We start from the raw sequence: 11,741 nt of genomic DNA on the forward strand, positions 1-11,741 counted from the left end.
CTGGAGTGTCCTTGTTTGGTGAAGGTGGTTTTAAGTGAACATAAGAACGGCCATACTGGGTCAGACCAAAGTCCATCTAGCTCAGTATTCTGTCTTCTGAGAGAGGCCAATGCCAGGTGCTTCAGAAGGAATGAATCAAAAAGGTAATCATCAAGTGATCCATCCCCTGTCACCCATTCCCAACTTCTGGCAAAGAGAGGCTAGGGACACCATCCCTGCCCATCCTGGCTAATAGTCATTGATGGACCTATCTTCCATCAATTTACCTAGGTCTTTTTTGACCACTGTTATAGTTTTGGCCTTCACAATATCGACAACAAGTGTGTTAAGCCAGGGATAGTCAATAGGCGGACCATGGGCCAAATCCGGACTGTGAGATGCTTTTGAATGGACCCCAAAATGTTTTTATTTGTTTATTATCATTATGGGTTTTTAAACATTTTTTTCTTGGAGTCTGGACCTTGACTATACCTTGACCAAGAAATTTGGACCTTGACAAAAAATAGGCTATCCTTTCATTAAGCTATATATCACTTACTTTCTCCTCAGAGCACATTCTGTGGTATCTGAGTGCCTGGCTGTCAATAACATATTTCTTGGTATGGTTGGGGTGGTTACTAGATCTATGAAGGTAGGTGTGGTGATCCATGGGTTTCTTGTATATGGTTGTCTGTAGGGTTCCATTGTTGAAGCTGATTGTGGTGTCCAGAAGTTGATGCTAGTGTGGGAAAGCTCCAGAGAGAGTTTAATGGATGGGTGGTGGTTGTTGAAGTTGTGGTGGAAGTCTGAGGGAGTTTAAGCTGTCTTCGCATAGGATGAAAATTTCTCAGGTATATCACTGGTTTCATGATGCACTTCTCCAGAAATTCTTCTTCAGGATGTCCCATGAAGAGGTTAGCATATTGGGGAGCCATCCTAGTACCCCTGGCTGTTCTCATGCTTTGGACAAAATGTTTATTGTTGAAGGTAAATCTATGACAGGCGAGGATGAACTGGATGAGTTTGGCTCTGTGTTTGGGATGGATAATTGATGGTTGTCCACTGTCTTTTAAATATTTGGGGCAGGCAGCTATCCTGTCATTGTGAGGGATATTGGTGTATAGGAAAGTGACATCCATGGTGGCAAGGATGGTATTCTGAGGAAGGTTGTTAATACTGTGGAGTAGAGTAGGGCTCAAATGTACTTGAGCCATCCAGCTACTGTGAGAGTGGACTGTCTGGAAAGACTCTTGCCTAGGCTCACAGCCCATGCATGTTTCAATCTCTTTGGCTCATGAGTGTTTGCACGTAGTGTTCTAGAAAGCCAAAGGTTTCCTTTAATAGATGTTTTCAGTATTGCTTCCTCAAATGGGCAGTGAGTGCCACACACTGGCTGAAATAAATGCTGAGTGACTGAGATCAAGTATCAGGTTTCAGAGTAACAGCCGTGTTAGTCTGTATTCGCAAAAAGTAAAGGAGTACTTGTGGCACCTTAGAGACTAACCAATTTATTTGAGCATGAGCTTTCGTGAGCCACAGCTCACTTCATCAGATGCATACCGTGGAAACTGCAGCAGACTTTATATATACACAGAGAATATGAAACAATACCTCCTCCCACCCCACTGTCCTGCTGGTAATAGCTTATCTAAAGTAATCGTCAGGTTAGGCCATTTCCAGCACAAATCCAGGTTTTCTCACCCTCCACCCCCCCACACAAATTCACTCTCCTGCTGGTGATAGCCCATCCAAAGTGACAACTCTTTACACAATGTGCATGATAATGAAGTTAGGCCATTTTCTGCACAAATCCAGGTTCTCTCACTCCCTCACCCCCCTCCAAAAACCACCCCCATACACACACAAACTCACTCTCCTGCTGGTAATAGCTCATCCAAACTGACCACTCTCCAAGTTTAAATCCAAGTTAAACCAGAACATCTGGGGGGGGGGGTAGGAAAAAACAAGAGGAAATAGGCTACCTTGCATAATGACTTAGCCACTCCCAGTCTCTATTTAAGCCTAAATTAATAGTATCCAATTTGCAAATGAATTCCAATTCAGCAGTTTCTCGCTGGAGTCTGGATTTGAAGTTTTTTTGTTTTAAGATAGCGACCTTTATGTCTGTGATTGCGTGACCAGAGAGATTGAAGTGTTCTCCGACTGGTTTATGAATGTTATAATTCTTGACATCTGATTTGTGTCCATTTATTATTTTACGTAGAGACTGTCCAGTTTGACCAATGTACATGGCAGAGGGGCATTGCTGGCACATGATGGCATAAATCACATTGGTGGATGTGCAGGTGAACGAGCCTCTGATAGTGTGGCTGATGTTATTAGGCCCTATGATGGTGTCCCCTGAATAGATATGTGGGCACAATTGGCAACGGGCTTTGTTGCAAGGATAAGTTCCTGGGTTAGTGGTTCTGTTGTGTGGTATGTGGTTGTTGGTGAGTATTTGCTTCAGGTTGCAGGGCTGTCTGTAGGCAAGGACTGGCCTGTCTCCCAAGATTTGTGAGAGTGTTGGGTCATCCTTTAGGATAGGTTGTAGATCCTTAATAATGCGTTGGAGGGGTTTTAGTTGGGGGCTGAAGGTGACGGCTAGTGGCGTTCTGTTATTTTCTTTGTTAGGCCTGTCCTGTAGTAGGTAACTTCTGGGAACTCTTCTGGCTCTATCAATCTGTTTCTTTACTTCCGCAGGTGGGTATTGTAGTTGTAAGAAAGCTTGACAGAGATCTTGTAGGTGTTTGTCTCTGTCTGAGGGGTTGGAGCAAATGCGGTTGTATCGCAGAGCTTGGCTGTAGACGATGGATCGTGTGGTGTGGTCAGGGTGAAAGCTGGAGGCATGCAGGTAGGAATAGCGGTCAGTAGGTTTCCGGTATAGGGTGGTGTTTATGTGACCATTGTTTATTAGCACTGTAGTGTCCAGGAAGTGGATCTCTTGTGTGGACTGGACCAGGCTGAGGTTGGTGGTGGGATGGAAATTGTTGAAATCATGGTGGAATTCCTCAAGGGCTTCTTTTCCATGGGTCCAGATGATGAAGATGTCATCAATATAGCGCAAGTAGAGTAGGGGCTTTAGGGGACGAGAGCTGAGGAAGCGTTGTTCTAAATCAGCCATAAAAATGTTGGCATATTGTGGGGCCATGCGGGTACCCATAGCAGTGCCGCTGATCTGAAGGTATACATTGTCCCCAAATGTGAAATAGTTATGGGTAAGGACAAAGTCACAAAGTTCAGCCACCAGGTTAGCCGTGACATTATCGGGGATAGTGTTCCTGACGGCTTGTAGTCCATCTTTGTGTGGAATGTTGGTGTAGAGGGCTTCTACATCCATAGTGGCCAGGATGGTGTTATCAGGAAGATCACCGATGGATTGAAGTTTCCTCAGGAAGTCAGTGGTGTCTCGAAGGTAGCTGGGAGTGCTGGTAGCGTAGGGCCTGAGGAGGGAGTCTACATAGCCAGACAATCCTGCTGTCAGGGTGCCAATGCCTGAAATGATGAGATCAAGTAGGGGATGTTGAGCTCTGTGGTGCACAATCCCCTCCATTATAAGACTGCTGATTTTGCAAAATGCTGTGTTTTTGATGAGCTGTGTCTAGGGAACTCCTTGCTCAAATGACCCAGAAATTTGGGTCACTAACCCTATCCTGTTCCCCCATGAGACAACAAATTTCAAGACAGTCCAAGTAAGCATACAGATCTTACAGCACTTAGAAGAATTAAAATTTAAGTAGAAAGGGCTTCTCAACCTAAACTAAAGCAGAGCTGGTGCTTCATTACAGAATCATAGGACTGGAAGGGACCTTGAGAGGTCATCAAGTCCAGTCCCCTGCCCTCATGGCAGGACCAAGCACCATCTAGACCACCCCTGACAGGTGTTTGTCTAACCTGCTCTTAAAAATCTCCAATGATGGAGATTCCACAACCTCCCTAGGCAATTTATTCCAGTGCTTAACCACCCTGACAGTTCGGACATTAGGAAAAATTTCCTATTAAAACTTCCCTTGCTGCAATTTAAGCCAATTGCTTCTTGTCCAATCATCAGAGGATAGGAAAATAATTTTTCTTCCTCCTCCTTATAACAACCTTTTAGGTACTTGAAAACTGTTATCATGTCCCTTCTCAGTCTTCTCTTTTCCAGACTAAACAAACCCAATTTTTTCAATCTTCCCTCAGAGGTCATGCTTTCTAGATCTTTAATCATTTTTGTTGCTCTTCTCTGGACTTTTTCCAGTTTGTCCACATCTTTACTGAAATGTGGCACCCAGAACTGGACACAATACTCCAGCTGAGGCATAATCAACGTGGACTGAAGCAGAAGAATTACTTTGCATGTCTTGCTTACAACACTCCCGCTAATACATCCCAGAATGATGTTTGCTTTTTTTGCAACAGTCTTACACTGTTAACTCATATTTAGCTTGTGGTCCACTCTGACCTCTGGATCCCTTTTTTGCAGTAATCCTTCCCAGGCAGTCATTTTCCATTTTGTACATGTCCAACTGATTGTTCCTTCCTAAGTGGAATATTTTGCATTTGTTCTTATTGAATTTCGTCCTAGTTACCTCAGATCATTTCTCCAGTTTGTCCAGATCATTTTGAATTATAATCCTATCCTCCAAAGCACTTGCAACTCCTCCCACCTTGGTATCGTCTGCAAATTTTATAAGTGTACTCTCTATGCCATTATCTAAATATTGATGACTATATTGAACAGAACTAGACCCAGAACTGATTCTTGCAGAAGCCCACTCCTTATGCCCTTCCAGCATGACTGTGAGCCATTGATAACTACTCTGGAATGGTTATCCAACCAGTTATGCACCAACCTTATAATAGCTCCATCATGGTTGTATTTCCCTAGTTTTTTAATGAGAAGGTCATTTGAGACTATATCAGATGCCTTACTAAAGTCTTGATATACCACATCTACCGCTTCCCCCCATCCACACAGCCGTCACCCTGTCAAAGAAAACTATCGGGTCGGTTTGATATGATTTGTTCTTGACAAATCCATGCTGACTATTACATATCTCCTTATTATCTTCTAGATGTTTGCAAATTGATTCCTTCATTATTTGCTCCATTATCTTTCTGGGTCCAGAAGTTAAGCTGACTGGTCTGTAATTCCCTGGGTTGTCCTTATTTTCCTTTTTATAGATAGGCACTATATGTGCCCTTTTCCAGGCTTCTGGAATATCACCCGTCTTCCATGACTTTTCAAAGATAATAGCTAATGGCTCAGATATCTCCTCAGTCAGCTCCTTGTGTATTCTAGGATGCACTTCATTGGGCTCTAGTGACTTGAAGACATCTCACTTGTCTAAGTAATTTTCAACTTGCTCTTTCCCTGTTTTGAACCTACCCCATTTTCACTGGTGTTCACTATGTTAGGCGTCCAATTGCCACCAACCTTCTTGGTGAAAACCGAAACAAAGAAGTCATTAAGTACGTCTGCTATTTCCACATTTTCTGTTATTGCTTTTTTGTCTTCATTGAGTAATGGGCCTACTCTGTCCTTGGTCTTCCTCTTGCTTCTAATGTATTTGTAGAATGTTTTCTTGTTACCCTTTATGTCTCTAGCTTGTTTGATTTCCTTTTGTGCCTTGGCCTTTCTAATTTTGCCCCTACATACTTGTGTTGTTTGTTTGTATTCATCCTTTGTAATTTGACCTAGTTTCTACTTTTTGTAGGACTCTTTTTTTTTATTTTTAGATCATGGAAGATCTCCTGGTTAAGCCAGGGTGGTCTCTTGCCACTCTTCCTATCTTCCCTGTGCGGTGGAATAGTTTGCTCTTGTGACCTTAATAATGTCTCTATAACACATAATAAATGGGTTAATTGTTTATCAGGTCCAAATACCCTAACACTGCATTGGAGACATTACCGTACCAGGACTTGCCTGGAGGTGTCTTAGCATTAGCTCCCCATGTTGCAGTGTGGGTAAATTTGCTTTGTCAGTAATGACAGTACTCACAGCTCCCCAAAAGGACAGAGAAAGTAGCGTGAGTGAAGGGACTGATTTGGTCGCTGGGAGGTAAGCAAAGCCACAGTGCTGTTAGCTACACCTGTAAAAAACATGTCCCAGCAAAGAGATGGAGGAAGATATGAAGAAAATCAAAAATAAGTCTTCCCAGAAGGCGTAATCTGCAGTGACTGCTGAAAGGGAAATAAAGGGTCAGATCCTCCGGATGAGCCATTGATGCCCAGCACAGCTCAGGGTGAGGGGTGTAGGCTACCATCACAGCCACCTGATCCTCAGACTGCCAGGCACCAGTCTGATCCTGAGCAGCAGCTTAGAGCAGCCAAGGGGTCATTTCAGCTTCTGGGATCACCACAGAGACAAGTTCCTGAGTCTATGCCCCCTCCTCCAGTAGCTGTGAGCTGGGATGTCATAGAGCTGGTTATACTGGAAGATTTTCTAGGAAATTCTCAGTTGGCCACTTAAGCCATTTTAAAGTGGACTCTGCACTGTGCTGAGGATAAGGATTGGGATCAAACAATGCAAACCAACCTAGTGGAGTTCAAAGTGGGCCAGAACTATGTTTTATTTGCATGGAAGTAATCCTATTGGCTTCATTTTTGTTATACCAATATAAGTAAGAGAAGAATTGAACCCAGGATGTATAAGTCATCTGTTACTTACTGGGTACTGCTTTTCTTTAAATTACAAACATCAGGCTGTCTATGGAATGAGTAAACTGTATATAAAGTCACCATTTTCTACTCTGAAATTTTGGTTTGTTTTAACTTCCTTCTGCAGAAAGCATTTCAAGATGTTCTGTCCAGATTAAACCTGGAGAAGCACAGAAGCATCAAGATCAGGCTGAGGGATGTCCTGGAGATCTGCCCAGAAAGCATCAAGAACAAGATTCCAGAGGCATTAGGTGATTTACCTTGGCATTTCCTGAGGAAGGTCATGGCTCTGAATGGGACAGCCAGAAATACAAGCATTGGGCACAAGGCTCCTGCAGAAGAAATGGATGATTATGAGGAGAAACTGCATACTGATGGCACTTTCTGTTTTAGTGACACTGAGATGAAAGTTTCTCTGCAATCTCTTGATGTTCTTTGTGCTGTTCTGCTTTGCTCAGTTTCCTACAGCAGGAGATCCTGTCCAAAATGTCCATGTGCCAGTTGCCCTCCCTCTGCTGCTACCCGCCCTCAACACCCCCAAGGGCACCCTACTACTGTGGGCCATGAGGGACATTGTGAGGAAGTGGAGGCCGCACTCCCTGGCAGAGAGCAGAGGGTTCAGAGAGGAGAGCCTGGTGCTCACAGAAATGCCAACGATTTCTTTTCTGCGGATGGGGAGCTGCAGCTTCTCCAAGTCCCAACTCCTCAATGAGGTTCTCAGCCCCTCCCAGCAGCACCACGATTTCTTTATCCATCGGGACATGGAGTCTGGGAACTTCCTTCAGAAACTCGCAGATGGGCTGGTTGAGATTTCCTGGTATTTCCCTGGGGGGACGGAAAATTCTGATCTTTTCCCAGAACCCATTGCAGTTACAAAACTGCGTGGAGACATTGAGTCCCACTGGCAACAGTTTAACTTTTTAACAGCGGTCTCCTCCGCAGTGTTCATAGTTACCGAGAGCATCGGTGAGAGAGAATACGAGCTGTTATCATCTCTGAAAAAATCCAGCTCTAAATATTACTTCATCCTCAACTACAAGAATAAGAAACCCAAAGAAACTCTGGGATTTCTTAATAAGCTGTCCTCAGTGTTGAAACTGAGCAAATCACAGGTACTGGTAAAAGATAGTACCATGAATAACGCAGGATTTGTGAAAAAGGTGCAGTCCACCATAGGAACCATAGTGAATTCATCTCCAAAGACAGTGAGTTTGGAAGCCATGGCTGTGACGGCACGTGACCTAGGAATCCCGGTGGATGAGGAGTGTCAGGCATGTCAGTGTGCGAGGAAATATACTGAAGAAATCACTGCAGAAATAAGAGATGGGGCAAAATACAAAAGGGAAATGCTGAGCCTGCAAGGAGACCCATGGAAAAACTTGGCTAAATTGGAAAAAGAGATGTGCCAAATGAAAAGGCAAGGGGACGTGGCCACTGAAGACTATAAATCTGCGCTGAAACAGAAATGGTTAGAGATACGTAGACAGCAGAATCAGTGTGACCGTACTAATGGTTTGACTAAGTTTATCAATGGAATAGTACAGTTGAATCCAGTGGAGAAACCTTACTTTCTGAAATGGATGAAATTTAGCCTGGATAATATTGCTAGGGGGAATCTTTCTGAAATGCGGGCGGAGTTTGAAGAGAAATGTGAAACTCCAGGAGTGGACCAAAAACAGCTGGACAAATTAGATAAATTAATATCTGATAGTTCCTTGGGGGTGGAGCATTTCATGCGTGAGTTGGGGCAGTTCTATGAAGCTGAATGCTCAATGGTTAAAGAAGGGAAAATGGAAGAAAGCCAAAGACAATTCTCCCATCTCCCATGCAGAGCAGCTGACCTGATGCTGGAAGGGTTTCGTGTGGAGCTGATCGATGGAGATGCCTCCAACATCCCCATGAACTGGGTAGTAGAGGTTCTAACTCATCTCCATATCAGACTAGGGGGTAGATCCAGAATGGTGGTTATAACAGTGCTGGGAGTGCAGAGCACTGGGAAATCCACTCTTATCAACATTATGTTCGGCCTGCAGTTTGCAGTGAGTAGCGATCGATGTACGTGAGGAGCGTTCATGACACTCATTAAAGTTACAGAAGCTGTTCAGGAGCTGCTTGGCTGTGATTTCATCCTGGTGATAGACACTGAAGGTCTGAAGGCCCCTGAACTAACAGCACTGGAAGACAGTTATCAACATGACAATGAGCTGGCCACCCTGGTGATTGGACTGAGTGACGTCACCATCGTTAACATGGCCATGGAGAATGCCACAGAAATGAAGGATGTTCTGCAAATTGTGGTCCATGCATTTCTCAGAATGGAGGAAATAGGAAAACAGCCAAACTGCCAGTTTGTGCACCAGAATGTCAGTGATGTGTCTGCTCATGATCAAAACATGAAGGACAGGAAACACCTCCTGGAGCAGCTGAATGAAATGACCAAAGCTGCAGCAAGGATGGAAAAGCAAAGCAGGGAAATGACATTTTCTGATATTATGGAGTATGACCCAGAAAAACACAATTGGTACATGCCTGGCTTGTGGCATGAAGTCCCTCCCATGGCTCCCGTAAACACTGGATACAGTGAGAGTGTGTGTGAGCTAAAGAAATACCTGTTTGAATTCATAGAGAACCGTTTACGGAAAAGAGCTGGAAAGGATATTCCTGATTTTATTGTATGGTTGAAGAGCCTGTGGAAGTCAGTGAAACATGAGAACTTCATCTTTAGCTTTAGAAATAGCCTTGCAGCTGAAGCCTATCACCAGCTGTCTATGAAGTATTCTGAATGGGAATGGGGTTTCCGCAAGGAGATGTATCTCTGGATATCTGAAAAAGAAACTTTTATCCAGAATCAGCTGCCAGAGACACTAGAGGGTGATCTCTTTCACAGCTTAAAAATGGAACCACAAGGGAAGCTACAGCAGGGAGAACAGAAGCTCTTGAATAACTTAGAACAGTATTTTAAAAGTGAAGCTCCAAATTTGAACCTGATAGAAAAGTACAGAGAAGATTTCAAAAGGAGCGCAAATAGCCTCAAAAGAGAACTTGAAAATTATTCAACCAGTAACTGTGAGGAAGCAATTCGAATACGAAGAGCACAGCACAAGATAGACAATATCCAGTCTGAGTACAAGCAGAAAATTGAAGGGGAAGTTGCCAGACTCTTGGCTGAATACCGAAACAGAGAAGATAAATTAGACCATGAGAAACTGAAAAAAGAATTTGAAACGATGTGGCGAGAAACCTTGTCAGAGTTAACGCTCTGTACTTTACAGAAACGTCAAGTTGTTCAAGATATGGATCTCCAGCTGAGAAAGGATCTGAAGCACAGAGGGGGTGCTGTCAGACAGATACTACAACATGCAAAAAGCCTGCTGGATTATAGAATGAAGTCTTTCACAATGAAGAAGGAGTACTCAAACCTAAAATGGACCAGAGCAGTTGTAGAATACTTCTCACAGGAATGTTACTGTAAAACTGAAGAGCTTGCTCTATCTTTAATGACTGAATGCAAGAAATACATTGAAGAAAAAGTTAAATCCAAAACAGACTATGATGAAACCTATTGTGGAGAACTGCTGCATATGGTTAATGAGAGGTTAAAAGAGGAGGAGATTGAGAAATTTCACACTTCTCCTTTGTTTGAAGTTGACCTGAAGCGTCACGTTTTGGGGGAAGCGGCTTGGGCATTTCAGAAGATACATGAAGATTTTATCAAAGAAAACGATCCTCAGCAACGTCTGGAGAAGCTGAAACCTCATTATTTCTCCATATTTACTGATCTCTATTTGGAAAAGAATGAAAGCCAAATGAGGGCGAGTAATTTCTGTGATCAGTGTCTCAAACCTGCCCTGGTGGGTTATGTCAACAAAAGGCTCAGACTAGAAATAGTTGACAATTTTCTCAGCAGTGAACAGGCCCTTGAATACGCCAGCCAAAGCTTCTTTCAGTTCTTTTTGCTAAAGAAGCTGCTGGAAGAGATGAACTTTGACAACTATGTGAAATACATAAGTAACTATGAAGAGTTTGTCAAATCCTGGATACAGAGATGTCTGATAGACCATTATGGAGGGAAGGCAAGTTTGAGAGATTTGGAGAAAGGGATTCTATCCAGAATAATAAATAAAATCAAGGGAGTTCTGAAAAACTCCATAAATAAAAACAATAAGACAGTTTCTGCCTTTTTAGACAGCTTTTGCAAAGAGCAGCAGCAGGACCTGGTCATTTCCAGCAATAGCTTAATTGGAGTACAGTTTAAAAACACAGGAAAAATTGAGCAGCTTTCTGGTAACATTGAAATCTTCCTTCTGGAGCTGGAACAACAAATCTTAACCCAGTTTAATCATTTGGAACTTGAGACCAAACTCTCCAGCCTGCCAGTGAAACCCCAGGATGAGATCTTCAAGCGAGTGTTTAGCTGTGGGAAGCAGTGTCCATTCTTTGAAGCCTCCTGTGAAGCAGGAGGCACTGACCATAAAGAACATTTTGTATCAGTCCATAGACCCAAAGGGTTAGGGAACTTCAGGGATTGTGATTCACAAAAGCTTGAGCATTCCATATGCTCCTCTGATGTGGTTTCCAATCGTGAATTCCGAACTGCAGCCGCAGATGGGAAATTTCATCCCTACAAAGATTATCGCCATTACTACCCAGACTGGCGCATTCAGCCTGGTCCCAGTATTGATGCTTCTGATTACTGGAAATTCATTTTCAAATCATTCAGTGACCAGTTAGCTAGAACGTATGGTGCTAAAGCAGCAGATCTGCCAGGAAACTGGAAAAATATAACGAAAGAGCAGGCATTGAAGAGCCTAAAGGAAGCGTTTTACATGAAATAATAGACATGCCAAGAGTCTCTTTAAATAGGATACACTTCAACAAAACAAAACCGTTAATTTAAAAAAATGGAATATGAACAAATCTGACAGCCTGTACCGTTTTTTAAAGTGAAAACTAAAAAAAAAATCAATTGCAGGTCACATCTTCCAGTTAGTGCAAGGCTGCTGCACAGGAACAGCCATACCAAAGCAAACTGATAGTGCGTGTATCCCTGTGTCCTTGCTGAACCAGAATAACAGCCCATCTAGCCTGGTATCCCCACCTCTCTGCAGTAGTGGATCAGA

At 43.1% G+C, this 11,741-nt stretch overlaps 1 pseudogene; it reads left to right on the plus strand.

Moving 5' to 3' along the window:
• Nucleotides 1–354: 354 nt before the first annotated feature.
• Nucleotides 355–11,456, plus strand: LOC144266496 (up-regulator of cell proliferation pseudogene; annotated as a pseudogene).
• Nucleotides 11,457–11,741: the final 285 nt, after the last annotated feature.

Source organism: Eretmochelys imbricata, chromosome 6 (assembly GCF_965152235.1).
Source record: "Eretmochelys imbricata isolate rEreImb1 chromosome 6, rEreImb1.hap1, whole genome shotgun sequence".
NCBI lineage: Eukaryota > Metazoa > Chordata > Testudines > Cheloniidae > Eretmochelys > Eretmochelys imbricata.